General features: G+C 37.4%; 1 protein-coding gene across 17 annotated transcripts in view; it reads left to right on the plus strand.

Moving 5' to 3' along the window:
- OSBPL3 (oxysterol binding protein like 3) overlaps window positions 1-20,934 on the plus strand; it is a 205,982-nt gene that overhangs the window by 21,481 nt on the left and 163,567 nt on the right. For 3 of the 17 annotated variants that reach the window (XM_054237152.2, XM_078342542.1, XM_078342546.1), the window contains exon 2: window positions 18,509-18,712. The exons of 12 other annotated variants lie outside the window; for them this stretch is intronic. The gene's annotated coding sequence lies outside the window, so the exon portion shown is untranslated. The remainder of the gene's footprint in view (window positions 1-18,508; window positions 18,713-20,934) is intronic. 2 more of the 17 variants (XM_054237153.2, XM_078342545.1) reach the window with 1 other exon arrangement.

Consider the following 20,934-nt stretch of genomic DNA (forward strand, 5'->3'; position numbering starts at 1 on the left):
TTATATTGATTTTGTGTTGTCTAGCTTCTGCATTTATTTCTGCTCTGCTTGACGAGCTTAGCACCATCAATTTCTTTTCCTATTTTTAATCTCCAAAGTATTTGTATGTGGGTTGTGGTCAAGATTCATAAAAACCATTTTGATTAGGTTTCTCATTCATTTATGTACCACACAGGCAGGGTATACCTTTGTATTTTGAGAATATTTTTAGAAGACTAATGAGGTGGAAGGATCTGTGTTTCATTTCCCTTAGTTTCCCTCTATTGAGACACCTGCAGTTGCCATTAATTACGCCTCCTGTGCTACTCTCATGCTCTCTTTGTCTGTTGTGCAATGTTTTAAAATAATATTGGGAGGGAAGCTGGGTGCTGATGCATATATCTGCCCTGGAATAAATAATCATTTTTTTTTTCTTGGTAGTTCAACAGAAGGTTCATTTAAGAGTAGTAGCTATTTTGGTACCATTTTAAGGAAATTTTGTTACCTTTCTCTGAAATATTTGCCTGCTCTCAGTAGCTGATCTCCTTTGGTCACCTCACTTAATTTTTAATCAAAAAATGTGAATACCATTTGTGACTCATGAATTGTTTTGGGAACAGAAAATTTTTTGGTCCAAGTTCTCTTTTTAGTGGTAGGCTCTTTGGTCAAATTAGTGCAAGTCAATTGGATTTTACAAGTGTCTGATAATCACGTCAGCATTTAGAAAAACATTTATTCGTGAAAGGTGTTTTAAAAGGAATATATTTTCTTTTGGAAGTTTCACCTGTTGATTTATTTTAGGAACATTTTTATTAAAATATAAAATGCCTGCAGAAAAGTATAGAAAGCATCCATGTATAAACTAATAAGTTTTCAGAAAACAAATAACCTGTGCAACTAGCATCCAGAACAAGAAACAGATTATTACTAGCTCCTCCAAAGTCCTTTTAATATAGCATCCAGTCCCTATCCCTACCTGTAATGGGTAATTTCCATCCTGATTTTAACATCATCAGATTAGGTATGCTTGTTTTTGCAACTTATGTAAATGGGCTCATGTAGATGCTTCAGGTCTGTGAGAGTCACTCATATTTTGATGTGTGATTTTTAGTTTGTTTATTCTTCTTGCTGTTAGAATTGCATTGTGTTAATATGCCAAAATTTATTTATCTGTTCTATTGATAAAGATTTGTTTTTTTTCTATTGGGAATTTTTATGATTAATGCTGCTGTGAATATTCTCATATACAACTTTTGGTGAACATAAGTCTGCATTTTTATTGAGTACATACCAAGGAGCAGAATTGCTGGGTCCCAGAGTTAATTTATGTTTAGCTTCCATTGATTCCCGCAGACAGTTTTCCAAAATGGTTGTGCTCATTTACACTTCTTCCAGCAGTGTATGAGAGTTCTAGTTGCTCTACATCTATACTTGTTCTTTTCTTTTTTAGTTTAGCCATTCTAGTGAATGTTTATTACAATTCATGGATTATAGAAAAGAAGTGTGTAATCCCCTTTAATACTTTTATCTTAGTTATGTACTTCAGTCATTCAAGTCACAGCCAGGATTTCATGGTAAAGCAAACATTAAACAAAAAACTTAGAGAAAAGACGATCAGCATTTAAGTTGTGATATGAATGTCTAGGCCAAAGAATAAGTCTCCAGATCTTCACTTTATTTATTATCCCCATCACTAGATTTACAACATTGCTTTGGAAGTTTAAAACCACATATGCAGTTAGAAATGCACAATCTTTTAAATTCAGTCTTGCATGCTGCACTAATTGAGTGAATGTGCTGACATTACAGGGAATGCTAAGATGAAGAATATAGTCTGGACCTTCAAGAAGTTCGTGTGTGTACCTGGCAGAGTGAAGTGATGCTATTAGGAAGCGTTAAAAATGCACCCTGGGCACTCTGAGGGAGGAGGGATTAAGTCCTTTGAGAGGAGTACAGGAACCCTTCATAAACATTGAAATGCCTTTGAACTTGACTGTCAAGAAATTTTGTAAGTGAAGGGGGAAATAATGGGCATTTTCCAAAATGTAGCCCATTTGCAAATAGCTCAGAGTGGCTGGATCATAGAATGTGCACAGTAATACAAAGGAAGAAAGTTAAAGAGAGTGAAATAAATTTTCTTAAAATTGATGATTATATGATTAATATATTAATGATTGCTAATATATATAATAATATATATATTATCTATATTTACTTGATTATATTAATTGCTTCCTGAGGGAACGAGATCATGGAGGACTTTGAATTCTAGTCTAACAGTTATATTTTTTAGGGTTTATAAAATTCATCCACTTGTTCTTCCCTCATTAGTTCTCACATTAACCAAGTAAGGAAGCAGTTTTTATTTGTGTTTTACAGATGAGAAAGTTGAGACGCAGGAATTTAAGCAAAACCATTCAGTGGTTGATATTAGATTTGAGAACATTAAGTGTATTATTTAAGAAATAACTTAGATTTACTGTCTTTTGTTACTAAAAGGACAAAAAGCAAAATACTAGAGTATTTTTAGGATGAATGTGTACTGAATAACAGCAGTTGAAGCTTAGTGATTTGAGATGTGTTTATTAGCAATTTTATCTGGATCCTTACCTGAGTACCCTATTACCACCATGATCACATTTCAGCTGTTCAACCTAGATTAAAGCTTGGTTTCATACTCCCTATCCCTGGGTGGAAAAATGGGAATTGATTAGGAAAGAGGTAGTTGAAGGCTCGATAAGTTTTTGCTTAATGCAACCTGAGGATTTGTTTGTTTGGGGCGTTTAGAACTGTAATCCTGTTTTTTGTTTTTTTAATTGACTGGAAGGCAGGCATTGGATTTGTTGGTAAATTTTTTTTTCTTTTTTTGTCTGTTTTGCCATGTCTCAGCAAAGTGTGGGTGACTTTAATAGGATTGGCCCCCCTTCTTTTAGAGGGTTAAATTTTTCTCTGATTGGAAGCAATAGGTCCATTCAGGTACAGAGACTGAAACTTTCTAGAGTGGCTTAAATAGCAGATCTACCTACTTGGTCTTATTTGACCTGCATAGCACCAGGCAAGGCAGACAGCATGAGTTATTCTAGTTAGACTGATGAGCAGACAGAACTCATGGTTGCAAAGGGGTGTGCCCCAAATCTTACCACTTTAATTGATAGAACAGACAATGAATAAAAAAATCTAGAAATTCAGTAGAACAAAGAGAACACATTTTAAAAAAGAATTTCAACAGAACTCCTTGAGAAGAAGGTAATAAAGGTTCAGGGGTAAAAGAGTTTAAAAAAGAAACAATTCTGAATTTTCTTATAAAGAAACAAAATACTATATCCCCATGGAAAAATAAAAGTTTATTACTAAGATAACACAAGTATCTAAAAGACAGATGCGGAAACCACAAAATGTAGAAAAGGCCTGTTTTACAAGGAAGAATACAAAGAATCCAAAAGTTTTAGTTCTTACAATGAGACTAACTTTATAAACAGAAAACCTTCCTTGATAAATGTATGCCCCATGTACACAAGGCAAAAGAAGATGGCCATCTGATAGTGAAGTTGTGAAAATGGTAATACTAGTGCTTTACTCTGCAGTTCTTCATAACAACAAATACACTGAATGGGCAGGTGTGACAACCTAAAGCCAGAGTAGAGAAAACTAATGCAGGATTGGTTTTTAAAAATTAACTGTATTCTCATCTGAGTTTTCTCATCCATTAATGAATAAAACCATTCTGTCCACTGGCATCCTTTGCAGATGTGGAAATAGAAGAACAGGGAAGGGTTGGTTAACTGGGAACCAATTGGCACCTTTGAGGCTGAGTCCGGGGCAGGCTTTGCAGTATTTCCGTAACAGAGTGGTTTTATTGAAGCCTTTGTGGCTAAGTGGTTTCATGCATGATGGGAAACAGCACTGAGTTCACATTCAGATGTTGACTGTGGGTCATTTTCATCCTGGGAGGAGTCAGTGAATATTTTCCATGGAGACTGATCCTTGGCCTGATGGAAATGGACATTTTCATTAGTGATCTGGAGTGGAAATTATACTGTTAGGGTTTACATAATCTCATAGCTACAAATTCAAGGTTTTCTCAGCAGGACCAATAAATAGTTTGAGTGGAAATGATGTGAAAGATCTAATACTACTTAGATCTAATTACTAATGCATCAAGACCCTTTGTGAGTCCAGGGGATACAACAGCAAACAAAGTCCCTGCCCTTCTGGAATTTGCATTATAAGCAAATAAATATATGTTAGGTGATAGTAAGTGCTGTGGAGAACATTAAAGCAGGGATAAGCAGGTTAGAGTGTACAGGAGACGGGACACTGCTATTTGATTTTACATAGAAATGGCCAAAGACTTCTCTGATTAGATGACTTTTGAGCAGAAACTTGAAGAAATAGGAGAAGTGCAGACTGCACAAACATCTACTTAGAGAAAACAAGAAGTGCAAAGGCCCTGAAGTCACACTAGTAGCTGCTTCTCCACAGAGCAGCCAGGGAGAATCACTAGAATGGAAGCTCTAGGAGGGCAGGAACAACATGTATCTTGTCTACCACTGTATTTACAGCACTGGAAAAATTCCCAGGACGTTGTAAATGCTCAGTATATTTTTGTTGTTGCAATGGATTAATTGCCAAATGATACAGTAGCCCCCAAACTCATTATGGGAAAAGTTTGCATATTGCCTTATTGGTGGGGAATTAACTGGTAAATTAACCTACGACTGGCTTTCGACAAATTCATGAATGATTGAACTGTAACAGTTTATTAATTCAAAAATAATTTTTTGGAAGTCTATTATGTGACACTGTTCAAGTGTTGGTGATATGTATAGTAGTGAACAAAATAAAATCCCTGCTTCGTGAAACTTGAGATATGGCTAACTCCCTGGCAGAGCTGACAAATGGTCAGATACTGAGAATCAAGAAGTAACCAAGGCACATTATGGATCTTTGAGGCCATGAATATGGAGGGCATGATCACATTTTTCCTGTCTGCCCCGTTGCCTCACCCTCTCCTTCATCCTTAGATCCATTCCTTTAGCACTGTCAGCAAGAACCCTTGGCCAGAAGGACCACTTATCAGACCCCAGGTGATACTTTTTATACTCTTTCCAAAAAACCTTTTCAAAGTGTCTTCCACCTTTATAATTTCTACGTAATAAGGTTTGGTCATCATATTCATGCTAAAAATTTCCAGGTTTGAAATTAAAGAGAGTGTCGATGCGAGATGAATTTTTGTTTGTTTGTTTAGGGTCCACATCTTTAATTCCTTTCAATGTACTGTTGGAAGAACCCAAGTTTTTGTAGGAATGGGGTAAGGAGGATTGCAGACTTGACTTTTTAGGTTTTGGACCCCTCTCTCCCCGCGCCGACATTCTTTTTTTTCTGATTTGTGTGAGAGAATTGGCCAGGCAGCAGTGAGTAACATGGGATAGAGAGAGTGCTGTTTGTCTAAACACTTCGTTTGCAGCAGAAATGCAAAGGTTAACTGGGTCTCTCATGGATATGTTGATATGAATTCAAGTAGTGTAGATGATTGGCATAAGCATAGCTGTAACAACATTCATTATTATATAAAACTTTAAAGCTATTTTGGTCTGATACCTTTCCTTGGGACTGAAAGATTTTGACATCCTTATAGAGAATGGATTAAAGAGTAAGTCTCCTTGGGTGCAGAGAATAAATAACTTCATGTCTAAAAATATCTTAATGTGCAAAAAAAAAAAAATTAATCCAACGTGTTTGGACAGATTTTTCAGCACCACCAGATGATTTCTGCTGCTCAGGAGAGTATTTTGGCTTAAGTGATTCTGTGTTTGTACTTTATCACTACTTTGTTTGCCTACATGAAAATGATAGTTTTGGGAGAAAGTAGAAGAGTGGTATACCATGAAAGAGGAAGGAAGGTCTTGGTTGGAGAAGAGCTTCACAGGGCCTGCTGGGTGCCGCCACCTCCAGTGTACCCAGACCCTTTCTCTGAGTTTGCTCTAAGATTCATCTGGTGACTGAGGAAAAGTTCCAGACTGTTGATCATCATTGTGATGATTACCATGAAGATTATTTTCTTCATGAGCTGTTTAGTCTCACATTTTGTAGCAAAAGCTATGCTGGAATACATGCTGCCTCCTTGTAGTTCATGCTGTTGAACATTTAATGGAAAGTCAGATGGTATTGTCCATTTATTAAATGGAGCTCCAATTCTGCCTTGATCTAAGTGACTTGGAGTTTTATTTTCATTCATTTATTGAGCACCTACTGTACTGGGATCTGAAATAGGTAGTGGGCACAAATCTGCAGCTTCTGTTTAGAGTAAGCCTCCTTCCCTGGCTGTGAACTGTTTGATCAGTGATACAGTCTGACTGCTTTCTAATGTGCCTAATTCTTTTTCTGATAATTTATTTAGTTTTCTACTGAGAGTAGTAATGAATGCTCAATTGATAAACTTTTATTTAAGATGAATATTCAAGTCTGGTTACAATTCAGCAGACATGCAACACTTTTTCTTTTTTAACGATACTTTAATAAGGCACATTTAAACCCAACTTCTGAGCAGCTTTTCTGGGAGGGATAGGAAATTAGAACCTGCTGGTATAATTTTTTTTGAAAGAAACCCCAGGGAAGAATGGCTTGATTGGGAAAGATATGGGCTTACTCCTTGGCAGAGCCGACAAATGATAGCATATTGAGAATAGAGCTGTAGATGGATTGCCAGAGTAATTAAAGTGATGAAGCAAAACTACTCAAGTGAAGGCTTTACTCTTTTTATATTTTAAGATAGTATTATGTTAGCAAAAGCCCAGAGTATTTATTTATTTACTTATTAGAGACAGGGTCCTCACTCTGTCATCCAGGCTGGAGCGCAGTGGTGTGATCATGGCTCACTACAACCTTGAAATCCTGGACTCAAGTGATCCTTCTGCCCCAGTCTCTCAAGTAGGTGGGACTACAAGCATACACCACCATGCCCGGCTAATTTTTAATTTTTTTTTTGTAGAGACAATGTCTTGCTGAGTTGCCCAGGCTGGTCTTGAACTCCTGGGCTCCAAAGATCCTACCACCTCTGTCTCCCAAATCTGCCTCTGAGATTTTAGGCATTGGTCATCCCAGAGTTATTTTACATAAGATTGGGAAGAGGAAGCGGGTTGGTAGGGAATTGGGTGGGGAAATATTTTATATCTGGGAACCTTGATGGTACTCTTGTTTATAGATTAAGCTGATAGTTTGCATATTGGTAGGGCGGGCCTAGAATCCTGGAAATAACCCTACCATAATCTCCATAGAGTTGATGTAATGCACAAAGTTAAGAGTGTTGCAGGATTTTGCCTGTGAATATACATATGCCTGGCATGAACTGTACTGAGATACACGGAAAATTTCAGTACCTAGTCTCCAAAGGTGGCTCATTGGAGGATCCTTCCTTATTTATAGAACAGCATCTAAAATTTCATCCAATTTCAGGATATTCCTTAAGGCTATTAAAAATAACATTTTATACATGGAAGATTAGACTATACCTTCTGAGGTTTCTGAGGTTTCACTTTGCTACAGGGCATTGTATTGAATGTCAGGAGACTTAAGATAACCAGATATATGGCTAGTGATTACATGACATTGGGCAAAACTTGAGCCTTGTGGGCCTCAGTTTCTCTGTCCTTAAAATAAAAAGTTGGACTACTTATGTTTTACTTAGCATCTTAATTTTTTTTCTTAATTCTGTTTAGATTACATATCCTAACTCACATGAAATATTAGCCTATTGAACAGAATTTTGGGCATTGTTTCAGTGTCTGTGTAGTTCAAGTGCCTCCTGCCTATTGCATTCTAAGACTTGACTCAAAGTCTGAGCTTCCTTTTTGAAGCTTGAAAGATTGGCTGGGGGGAGGCCTCTCTACATTCATCCCTGACTTTCTTTTAAGTTATTAGATGTTATAATCCAGTCAATAATATCCCTAAGAAGTGTTGCTGTCAACAGTACTAGAGCTCTCTACAGTCTCATTCATGTTGGAATAAATTGATTCCTTTTTATGTTTCAAAAAATGAAAACATTTGAGATCTCACTGGAAGTGTTTATTCATTCCAGCTGAAAGATGTACCGTGGGTGTTGTGATTTTGGAGAGCTTCTGCAGCAGGTTTATGTCTAGAGTGTTTTGTCCCTGTTTGTGTTTGTTTAGACTGAAATTAATAGAGTTTTTCTTGCAAGCCGTGAGGATCATTAATACAGTTTTCTCCCCCATGGTGTGTTTGTCAGCCTTTACATGAAAGAACAAAATGAAAGAATATTTTTTATTTTAAGCTCAAAGCTTATGTCTTTATCATTAAATTGGGGAACTTGGGAAAAAAGAAAAGAACATCCTGTGTGTGTGTGGAGAGGGAAGGCATTTGTGTGTATGCCCAATAATAAAGTTTAAGTCACAAATACTAATAGTCTTCTGGCTTTTGCAAACTAGATTTCTTTCCTGGCTCTAAAAGTGTTTTTATTTTTTGTGTCTATATCTGAAGTCATGCACTTGATGCATATGTTTAATAATATTCAGTGATTTTTTTGGTTCACCATTATTTTTCATTTTTCCCCTTTCTTTTTACCAGAAGGGATATGAAATTAAATATAAATTCTCTATGCATAATTGAAAAAGTGATTTTGATTTACTTTTTACTTGAGCAAGGAGTTGCTTTTATTTAAAGGCATTTTTATTGTTAAGAAGCTTGGGGAAAAAAACCCACTTAAGGATTTACTTACATAAGGCCACTAGCAAATATTTTTAGATAAGATTTTGATTGATTTCTTTCACAGTCTAATTCCATAATCTCAAATTTCTTCATTTCTTTCCTCACACTTTCCATTCTCTTGATGCCACAATCATCAAATAATTTGTATTAGGAGATTCTTTCTTTTTGTTGGGGCTGCTGAGGGGGAGAGAGATTGTTGTTTTGAATATTAAATGATCATTTAATGGGGGCTTTGATATAATATCATGTAAATGCAACTTTAATCCATTAATTCAGATTTAAGGCTTAGCTTTAATATAAATATGAAACTTAAATTTTTTTTCTTTCAGCTCAAGTGCAGTCTCCCTGATTTTGTAACGGACTTTTAACTGTTGAGCATTGACTTTAAACGTTCCTCTGTGGTGACTTGAGTTCCAAATTACATAACCACTTTAATTCTGCACAAATTTGTTCTGAATGACCCTCTTTCTTTCGTTTTACCCTTATCATCTTTGGCTAAGAAATTTTACATGTTCTGTGTATTGAACTAAATAGTTTCTGCCTTTCCCTTTTGAGAACTTTGATGAGTTTAACTTTTTCTATATTTTTTGGATTTCAAGTTGTAAATCCTAGTTATAAGGACTTAAATGAATATTGATACAGGCATTTTGATTCTGTAGAAATCTGCTTTCACCAGTATGTGTGTGTGTTTGTGTGTATTTTTGTATGTATATGTCAAGGTGCATGGATATGTGTTCCTGGAGCCTTAATTGCATTACTAATATTTTTTTCTGGTAAAGAAAGGCAGTGTGGCAGAATGACACGTTTCCTTAGGAACTTTTATGCTGGCACTCCATGCTGCCACAAATACTTTTTACAACCCAGTTTGCTAATCCCATCATTTATAATGGCATTTAAATGATTAGATTAGCAATTATATTTTTTTGAAAATAATTGAAAGAAAATGTTCCACTAAGGAAGGAAAATATGCTGCCAGGTAAACTATGATGGCTGTTAAATGTGAGACACACCTATTATCAGAGATATTAAAATGTGGAAAAGGGTGTGTTCCAGAATTGGTGGAACACAGGGATGTGAAGCTATACTGTAGGTCTATATGTCCTGTTATGGAAAGATGTTAGGAATACATTGTTAAATGAAAATGGCAAGTTATACAACAGTGTGTAAAATGTGGTTCCGTTAATGTGAATAAGCAGATTGATAAATTCTAGGTGAATTTACACTCAACTATTAACACGAATTCTCCCCAGTACGGTGAGATTACTCACAGTGTTTTCATGGCGAGGATGCACATGGTATGACACAATTCACAAAGAAAAAATAAAGTAAAAGTCCAGAGAAATCATGATTTGCAGACTCTTTTGATAAGTCATTAACATAATAAAAGCCAGATCTGAAGCTTCCTCCTGGAAATTGTTTAATTAATTTGTTTCTGTTGACTAGGAGCAACATTGTCATTAGGAACAACTAATTTCCTGTGATGACTCATAATTCAGCGTATACTTTGTATGCATACCTCAGAAGAGCTTGTCCTGAGGGACCTCCATCTACCCTTTCAGTTAAGATACTCCTGATCCCTTTCTTCACTCTTGATGACAGAGGGCTTAGTGAGATTAGCTGGCTTTAATATTAGCGTAGGTAGCCAAACATCAAATAAAGATGTAGAATTAAGGATTCTGAGATCTTTAATAGATGATTTGGGAATTATGTACTCAAAGAAAAGATGGAGACCTCCTCTTCCATAGAATGGAGAATAGAATCTTAGGGCTGAAAGAAGGTATGATAGTATCACCCAGTTCAATACATCATCTGATTCTGTAATCTATAGAACTTTGTGGAGGGACATCATTTAGCCTATAAAAGTTTTTTCAGTGACTCAGTACTATTGCCTGAAACCCATTCCAGCTCTCAAATTGTTAGAAGCGTCTTTAAAAAATAAAAAAAATTAAAAAACAAAGGATAAGGTAAATCTGCTTGCTTTGACTTCCACCCATAAGCTGTAGGTCTATCTTCTGAAGTATTAATATAAAAGTCTAATGTCTTTTGTATAGAAGTACTTCAACTATTTCCTCTGAAGTAAAATAAGCCTGATGTCTTCTGTACAGCAATACTTCAAATATTTGAAAAGACCTATCTGTCTTCTCCTAAGACTTTCCTTTATAGGATATCATTCCCAGACTTGAAACCGCTTGAGAATCTTCTCTCTTTGTCTTCCGTAGCCAAGGGAGACTGTTTCTCTGTGATCTGTCTTTGTTAGCTCCAGCCGAAGGGATTTCTGTATAGATCTGCAAGCTTGCTGTATGGCATGTCTTAGTTTGATTTTTTATTTCTAGTAAAAGATTTAGAAATGAACATTGGATTAAAGAAATCATTCTTCTCTCTTTTTTTTTTTTTCCATATGGAGTCTCACTGTTGCCCAGGCTAGAGTGCTGTGGTGCTATCTTGGCTAACTGCAACCTCGTCTCCTGGGTCACTCTGTTGCCCAGGCTGGAGTGCAGTGGTGCTATCTTGGCTTACGGCAACCTCCGTCTCCTGGGTTCAAGCGATTCTCCTGCCTCAGCCTCCCGGGTAGCTGGGATTACAGGCGCATGCCACCATGCCCAGCTTACTTTTGTATTTTTAGTAGAGACAGGGTTTCATCATGTTGGTCAGGCTGATCTTGAACTCCTGACCCCTTGATCCACCTGCCTTCACCTCCCAAAGTGCTGGGATTACATGCTTCAGCCACCAGGCCCAGCAAAAATTCGTTATTCTTAAAGCTTAATCTGCAATACAATTCTTGCATCTTTGGCACACAGTGAATGGATGGAGTTTTTGGGGACATTACAGTGTCTGCCTATACAGTGTCAAATCACCAACACCAGTCACAGAATCTGCCGCATTGGTAGTATGCAATAAGTGAGTGAGTGTGGTGTCTGTGATTTAATTAGCTATGTGTGTGTGTTTGTGTGTGTGTGTATATACATACACACACACACACATTACTGGTGTTCAGATTATAGTTTAGTTTGTAGCATATTTCCAATGTTCAAATTTCAATAAATACTGTGCTATCTACTCAGAAATAGTGATTCCTAGATATTTTTGGCAATGTTTGGATTCCTCCCTCCCCATATAGATAAGTCGCTGGTATGGTTAGGGATTAAACATTATGCTAAAAATGTGACTTTGATATTCATTTCTTGATAGGGACTAAGGAAAGGTAGTTTCTGTGAAATAAAAATTTCAGCTTTCAGGAGAAGTCACCAGGGGAGCAAAAGTAGCAGTTGGGAGTGATGGTCTGGAGGTTTCTGTTGCCTGGGTAAAGCCAGACTCCATACATGATGTGGGCTGATTCCTTCTGTAGCCATTGAACTATACCTGGAAGAGCTTTATTCAGAGAATTTCCTAGCTGTCTTTTTCTCTATGTTAATACATTTTCGGAAGGAGATAGTGAATACTGACATCCCACACATTTATAGGAATTCAGTTTTGCTTTTGTTTTCTAAATCCCTTTTTATGGAATTGTAAAAGTCTTTCTTAGAAGGGACCTTAGAATCTTAGAACTTCCATCTGATGTTTTACTACTCTCTACAACATCTTGACTTGACATTAAGAACAGGGCATCCTGAGTTTGTTTTTAGACAGCTCCATGCCTTGCTAGAACTCAGCAGTCCAGCTTCCTCTGGTGCGGATTGTTTTCTTTGTTTTACAATTTAAAGACATGAAAGGGGCAAGAATAATGAACAATAAAGCTTATCCTTTTCATTTTGAGCACAAGCCAAGCAGCAAAGCTTTATTGTCTGCCTACTGCTTTATTGGCAAGTACTGGGAAGAAAAAGAGTTAAGACAGTTCTTATCCTCACAAAGCAAATGATATAGATGTAGTCAATTTCTCTCTTCTCCCTCTTCTCTTTCTCTCTCACACACACATCCCTGGTACTTCAGCTCATGAATCCAAAGTATATGATTAAAAAATGATGCGAGCAGAGGAGGAAGAAATGTTTGCCATATGGAGTGGATAAGGCGGACCTGAGCCTGCCCTTCTTACTGGACAGGACTCTATGGTTGTGTGGCCTTTTGTTGCTTAAGAGTCCAAAGTGCAGAAGCAGCTCTATAACCCTCAGCAAAACAAGATACTTGTTCTGAGCAAAATAACAGATGTCTTTTATTTCCCTCTTAATGTCTCATATCTAGAATACAGTCTTCTACCTAAGCACATTTATTAACTAATGGAAACTTACACCTTTAAGTTCTGTGGAAGTTTTAAAAACTCACCAGAAGTTCTTTCATTGATAAGTAGGGTCTGTTTACCCTCCTCTTAAATACGAGTTGGTTTGTGTTTGCTCCAACTGAGAAAAGTACGGCAGAAAATAACACTATATGACAATCTAGTATTGAAGATTGTAAAAGGCTATGCAATTTCTGCTTGCCTCTCTTGGGACGTTAGTTCTGACCATGCTAACTGCCAGGTAGAAGTGTGGCTACTCTGAGATTCCATGCTGGAGAAACCATGTGTAGGTTGCTCAGTCAACAACCCCAGCTGAGCTCCCAGCTTACAGCCAGCATTGACTACCAGCCTTGGAAGGGAGTCACCTAGGACACCCACCCATCGGAGCCTTCAGATGACTCTAGCCCCACCTAGCTCCAGCCCCACCTGGAATCTGATTGCCATCAACTGAGACACTCTGCGAGAGCTGCTGAGCCCAGCCTTTCCTGAATGCTTGACCATTTAAATTATGAGCCAGATGAAACAGTTGTTTGAAGCTACTAAGTTTTGGGGTACTTTGTTACTTAACAATACTACCTGGAACAAGTACTAAGAAATAAAAATCTTTAAAATCACATCTCTCTAAATTGTATTCTCCACTGTACTCTTTCTTTGAACAGTTGTGACATAATTCGAACCTCTTATGAACAATAAGCATCTTCCCTCTTACATTGTGATTAATATAGTTATACCCTCAAGCTATAAATTGAGTTGCAAAGGGACTCTAGACTGCTCAGCTTATCAGAGTCTTATGTATACTTCTAGTTTTTTTTCCACACCTGGAATCACTGTGTTCAAATTTAGATACTGCCCTTCATGCCAGATGTTTTCAACAAATATTTAATGAGTACTTACTTTGTGTCTGGCCTTGTTCTAGGTGCTAGATGAGATGTTTAGCTTTAAGATAGCAGTGATTTTTGTCACTGATGTATCTCCAGTTCCTAGAATAATATTAATACTTGGTATCACTAAGTCTTTGTCGAATGAATAAATATACAGGACACTGTGTTAGGTGATCAGAGCACATACTCACGATGGATTCTACCCTTAGAAGAGTGAATAGGATGGAGAAGGAACTGGAAACCGTGTTATGGGAGAATGAGTGAATTAAATGGAGATGTTGCCTGGAAAAAAGAAGGGTTGATTGAAGGAGAGAAGGTTTATCATGTGGAAGAGAAATGATACTAGATTTGAAATAAAGTATTTTTCTTTTTTATTTGTTCCTTTATTATCAAGTGATAATATAATTTAAGATAATACAGGTGATAAACTCTACCCAAGACTTCATAATCAGGTAATCAAGTCTTGATTGGGGTTTGCCACCAAATGACCTGGCAGTGGCAGTTCTGTTTAAAGACTGCTGCTTTCTCAAATGCTAGAAAATATCTAGTCACGGAATCTAGCAGGAAGAGAAAATCAGATGTTAACACCATTGGCCAGAATTATTGTTTCCTGTTTTGTGTTTTCTAAAATATTTCTTGACAATGATGTGGTTGTTCATTCATTTAAAATGTCACTATTAAAGCAAATGAGAAGAGTTTTATAGACGAGTTATGCACTCTGCCAGATAAGAAAAATACAAATACCATTTTGTGGTACAAACCTTTGGATAAAATAGTGCATGCAGAAGAACTTTTGGCATTCCTTCTGTTTTGAAAGAGAGAGGATGAATCTCAATAAACTCAGGTTTATTGAGATTTTAAATTCTTAAATATCACCGGGGCACTTTTAACACTTGAAGTTTCTTGTTAGTTTCACCACCATAGTCCCAGTAATGATCAGGTAAGTTTAATGCAAATGAGAAAATAGACGTCTTGCTTAAAGTCTCGCAATAAGTTTAGGAGGTGTTACAGCCATTATTGTAACCAGACATCTTAATTTAGAATACAAAGAATCCAAAAATCTCTTCAAGTCAAGATAACTTTTTAATCTTTGGTTTCTCCCTGATAAAAATGTTTTCTTAAATAATTGTTTTTTTACTTTAGACTGGAAAATTTTAAATTTCTTTCTTGGTTATTCTTTACTTATGAAAGGAAATTATTGACTTCCTATAGTCTCCTATCCATGCTAGGAAGACTGATTAAGTAAAAGATTCTTAATTCAGTTTTTATTGTTTCTTCCAGTTTGTGTTTAATCTGCAACATAAGGTACATTTCACAAATTGACTTACCTGGTGGAGTACAATTATAAATATCAAGATTCAAAATGGACCAACCATAGGCACATCTGTTTATGATATTCATTCTGGATAGTGACATCTTCAGCAGTGCATTCCAATTTAGTTGTGTCATAGTGAAGATGTAGTCAGCACCAGGGAACATGAAAGCTTTTCTTAGAGTCACATTTCCATTTTAGTAAATTCCACTTGCCTGATCTGTTTCAAAATTGAATCTGTTTTTTAGCATGACTCTAATAGGACATGGGTTTCCTTGGAGATATGTAGAGATACAGAATTACAGCATTAACTTTGATCTTATCTCTAGTTTAATGGAACTGTTCTTAGAAGAGGTTCCATTTTTTCTGCATACCTTTCTTAGAAAGGTATATCATTATTTCAGTCATTAAAATATCCCACCAAAGCAAATATAGAAACTATGCAGGTAAGATTTGAGGTGATAAATCCCAGGTTATGAACATGGTGCTTGATTGCAGGGATTATTTCGGAGGTGAGGATGGGGAGTAGGGGAAATGACTGCATTTTTAAGTATCGCTCCAGATAGACTTTTTAGAGGGAAAGACTGTGGATCAGTGTACCTGGCAAATACCAATCCTAGTGCCAGCAATTTAAGTTCATATGACTGTGGAAAGAGACCTAGCATGTACCTGATATTTTCCTGCTCTTTAATAAAATAAGAGAAAACGGATTCTGCATTCTCAACTGTAAAATTTTGAAGACTCCAGAGATGTATAGAGGGAGCCTAGGAGGGAATTCATGACACCTTGTTCAGAATTGAGCCTATTTGCTTTTTAAAATATTGTGTCACTTGTCCTCTAAATGATGCCAAATACAGGTATGCCTTGCTGTGCTGAACCTAATCCATGGAAATGAAACTGACGTTCATCATTCATACGTAATGGGACAAATCTGACATAAACACTTGATAACTATGTTTTCAGTCTTTAGGCTGTTTTCTTTAGTCGTGCATTTCATTAAACATGTACTCAGACTATTTACATCTGTGGAGATCCATAGGCCCCTTTTCTTCTGCTTCATTTTTGTCTGCCTTGTGTTTTTTAAATGTTATATCAGTGAATCTGCTGATAACACCAGCTTAGCCTTCACAGAGGGCCAAGAAACTGGGACCTAGGAATCTCATGAATGGGCATGTCATCCTGCACCAGCATCTTTGGAGGAGGCCCAGCTTAGAAGCTAGAAACCATATTTGTTATTTTTATATTGGAATGAAATAACTAAATGAACGGACTGAAATGTATTTTGTCCTTCCTTTAAGCCTCTAAGGTACAAGCAGATGTATACAGTCTGCCTCACAGCTTGAGTATCCTTGTCTCATTCACTGTGTCATGACTTGCTATGGTGTGACCTAGAGTATTGGAGAATGACAGGGTCAGATTCTTCAGCATGAATCTAGCTAGTGTGCTGGTCATGGCACTGCACCAGGGCAACCATGGAAGAGATGTAAATTAGTTAATTCATGAACCCCTGGGTTGCCATATCCAGGAAAGTCTATAGTAAGGACTTAATCATCTGTAGCATAACAACATGGGGAAACTTTCTGAGGTTCCATTTTACCTGGGCATTTCTTCTAGCCCTGGGCTGGTGTTCTGTTTGAAGCCGGAGAGAGATCGGCCTTTGCAGGTGGACATTGCCATAGCATCTTACCTTTGCAGAAGAAGCAATAATACTGCTCAGCTCCTTAAGTTACAGTGTTACACAGTTGTTTGTAATGTAGTTTCTTAATCACAGTTGTGAAATCTGAATAGTGACAGGTTTTGGGCTTTTTGTGGAGCTCATTTGGTGAGTTTGCCCTGCCCTTCCATGAGGCTATTCATGGTTATTATCCCACTTAAAAGGGATGTTCATACATGCAAAAATATCAGTGTGTTTGACTGTGAGGTGCTGCTCTAAGCTCTGCTGGAAGTGTTATAAAATATATGATGTGTATCATATTACCTTCAAAAAGCCATTTTGAATATTCCTAGCCTTGAAGGTTTCAGAAAAGGAAGTGAAGACTTGTGCCTAACAAGAAGAAAAATGGCCGTCACCATAGAAACACAGAAGCTTTCATACTTTGCATTTATCCTAAGTTAATATTTTAGGGACTAAATTCTCTGTGGTTGAGTAGATGAGACCTGATACCAGGATATCCGTATTCTGTTGGTGATCAGTGTGGAGTGCATGGATTATCATGGGACAGAGAAGAGGCCTGTGAAGGATCTAAATCCAGGAAACAACAGAAGCAAAGTGTCTGGAAAGGTGCCAGACAGACATGCTTCAGGCACTCCTGGCTCTAAGTGCACTTAGTGCCGTGGTCAGACGTGGCGGTTCTTAGCTGTATTTAGAACTACAGGTTCATTATATTAGTTGTATAAAAGAATACCTATGCTTAGGTTGACTATTTAGTAAATTTGGTTTAGTTCATTCCATATTGTATGAATTCCATTTTTCAAATAACCCCCTTGTTTCCTTATCAAGTTCTGAGGTTAAAAAAAAGCATCTTGAGATATTTTTAAAGGAAGGCTTCTTGAGTCAGTCAAGATATTTTTGAGTCAGTCATTTTGGGCACCACCAGACACAACATTTCTGGTGGTGCCCAAAGTATTGGAGCCGATAGGCAGCAAGCCTTACAGAACAAAACTTCTGTTGGATTATATGTTAGAAAGAGAGATGTGAGCAAAACACAGCCCTGGGTCCTTAGAAAGACATTGAAGTTTGGATATGGATAACTATGCAGCCTGCCTGCCCTGGCTTGCCTTGCATTTAGGAGAAGTGGAATAAAATGTGAGATAAAGGGGGAAAGAAGGTTGGGTTGGCACTTGGGAGGGCCTTGAATACCACCACTGTATAGTTGGACTTCATGTTGTACATCATTTGTTCACAAGTTTTGCATTTAGAATTCCATGCAATGATGTATTACACTTCAGATAACTAAATGTATTATTTTATGCTAAGTTAGAGAGCTCTTCTACTAGATGTGATTATGGTCAAGTGGAGAACAGATTGCCATTTCTTGATTTTTGTGGTGGGAATACTGTGACCTATCTTATGGGATACAGGTGCTAAAAGAGCTTGAAAGTCAGTGCTCTGGGTGAGGAGGAGTCACTGCAGGTCTTCATGTAGAGACGAGTAATCAAAGAGATGCTTCAGGAGGATTCAGTTGGCAACTGTGTGTGGCATGGTTTGTGGAGAGAGCCCACTATAGCTTGGAAAGCTAGGTAGGAGCTACTGTAGTCATGAAGGCAAGAGATGATAATTGCTACCTAAACCTGGCAGGCAGCAGTGGGAATAGAAAGGGAGGAAATGTTGGGAGCAGAGACTTTAAGGAATATCCTAAGTGCATTGGATTTATCTCCACTTTTCTCATTTTATTCCTCCAGGGCTCTTCTAAATTGATAAGAAGAAAGACCCAATTAGGAGTTGTCTGATAATGGACTGGAATTTTTAGGATTTTCCCATGGTTCAGGACAACATTTTTAATGCGCATGTGAAAGGTCATCTCTCTGAAACTACTGTTAAGGTGAATGGAATTCTCCTTAAAAGAAAGAAATGTTAAGAAGATGATGTGGGAGGTGTGAGCTTTGGTATGTAGCTGTCTTCTGTTTGCCTTCAAGCTCCTGGACTGTTGTTATCCTCTGCTGTGCCCATATTGAGGACTTACCTGGCATTCTGATTCACTGTTCCTCATCTCCTTGGTTTTAGAGATTTCCCACACCACCTCAGCAGCCCATTTCAGTGGCTAAACCCTGGTGCTCTCACTTTGGAGATGGTTATCTCTGAAGTCACAGCCCCTGTCTTTCCTGTCTGCTTTCTCTCACTAAGACTTATTGTGAATTTATTCCCTGATCTGCACCGTTTGTTCAGCCTGTCTAGTCTTTACTCTTCCACACTCTTTACTTCTTCTCTTGTGTAGCTGGTCTATATTGTTAACACTTTTGATGATCTGTCATTGGTACTAGTAATTTTTTTTTTTTTGAGACGGAGTTTCACTTTTGTTGCCCAGGGTAGAGTGCACGATCTCAGCTCACTGCATTTTCCACCTCCTGGGTTCAAGTGATTTTCCTGTCTCAGCCTCCTGAGTAGCTGGGATTACAGGCATGTGCCACCATACCCAGTTAATTTCGTATTTTTAATAGAGATGGTGTTTCTGCATTTTGGTTAGGCAGGTCTTGAACTCCCGACCTCAGGTGATCTGCCTGCCTTGGACTCCCATACTGCTGGGATTACAGGCGTGAGCCACCGCACCTGACTGGTACCAGTAATTTCTACACCTCCTGATCTTCAGTAGGATTCATTTCTTTATCCAACTCTGATTCAACATAGTAGTCTACTTCTTCTGTCCTTGTACTCAGTTTATCACTCTGCTTCTTGGCTTTCTTACAAATTTATGATTTTAATATTTACAGAACCTTTTGCTGTTTTGACACACCTTTTCCCATTTTTTGTAGCAGCGTTTCCAAACCTTTATTATTCTCTTCAAGAGTACAACTTTCTTTCACAATCTCGTTCTCACCATTTGAACTTGTTTTGTTTCATCTGGAAATAGAAGTTACGAGGAAGAAATTCTCCCAACTTTATTTTTATTTATTTATTTTTATTTTACTTTAAGTTCTGGGATCTATGTCCAGAACATGCCGGTTTGTTAGATAGGTAGACATGTGCCATAGTGATTTACTGCACCTGTCAACCCATCATTTAGGTTTTAAGCCCTGCATGCATTAGATATTTATCCTAATGCTCTTCTTCCCCTTGTCCCCCACTCTCCTAACTTTAGTTACAGCCTCCTGTTATTGATTTTTTACCCCTTCTCAGTGACTGAACTAGGCTATTTCATTCTAAATCTTCACTGTCTCCCAAGGCCTGCGATGACATTTTGGCCTGTCTGTTAATGTTTAATACTGTTGACTATTAGGATGATTTTGGCTGCAAGTAATGGAAAACCCAAATAGATGAAATTACATTTAAAAAGTCTGAAATAGGGGCAATTTCTGAGTTGCTTAATTCAGTGGGTTGATAGTGTCCTCAAGTACCCAGTTTCTTTAGTCTTTTCTTCCTGCATGTTTAATTTTTTTAAAACGTGGAACATGTTAACTTTTTGTCTCCCAAACTTTCCCTAGGGTTCCATTGGCCAGGATTGTTTCAGATGCACTTGCCTAAGCCAATCAATAGCAAGGGGAAATGGGATTACCTGATAGGTTTAGAATTGTTAAGATTTACAGCTAGGGTTGGGGAGGGGCCCAGGCTCTCCTCAAGCACATAGCTTCCTAATAGCTGAACAAAATTGGAATTCTTGTTAGCCACAAAGCAGCACAGGAGAGTGGCTGCTGGGCAGACAATTACCAGTAGCTTCCACCTCCTCTATCCTGAAAGACTTTGTTCCTTTGGATTATGGACAATGATTTTCTTTCTTCTTTGAATATTCTTGATGTCTTAGTTTCCTTCATTGACCTTTTCTCTTTCTTTCTCTTAAATATTACATTTCCTGGGATACTTACCTCACCATCTCTTCTTGTTCAATGCTGGTTCCTTGGGCTATCTTAACTGTTCCTATGATTTAATCTGGTATCTCTTTGCCAAAAATTCTTTAATCTTTATTTCTACACCAAGTCCTACTCCCTGTGCTCCTTCCTTTTATTTGTTCTTGTGTTGTGCATTGTAATTAATCACATTATTTACTATGTCAAATAATGTTGTCTTCCATTATATACTTTTTTCTTAATAACAGTCTTTTTTTTCTTTCTTTCTTGGCCACATCACAGTTTTGCTCTCAAAAAACAAACACATCAAACAAAACTGCATTATCCAT

The sequence above is a fragment of the Callithrix jacchus genome, chromosome 11 (genome assembly GCF_049354715.1).
Source record: "Callithrix jacchus isolate 240 chromosome 11, calJac240_pri, whole genome shotgun sequence".
Taxonomy (NCBI): domain Eukaryota; kingdom Metazoa; phylum Chordata; class Mammalia; order Primates; family Cebidae; genus Callithrix; species Callithrix jacchus.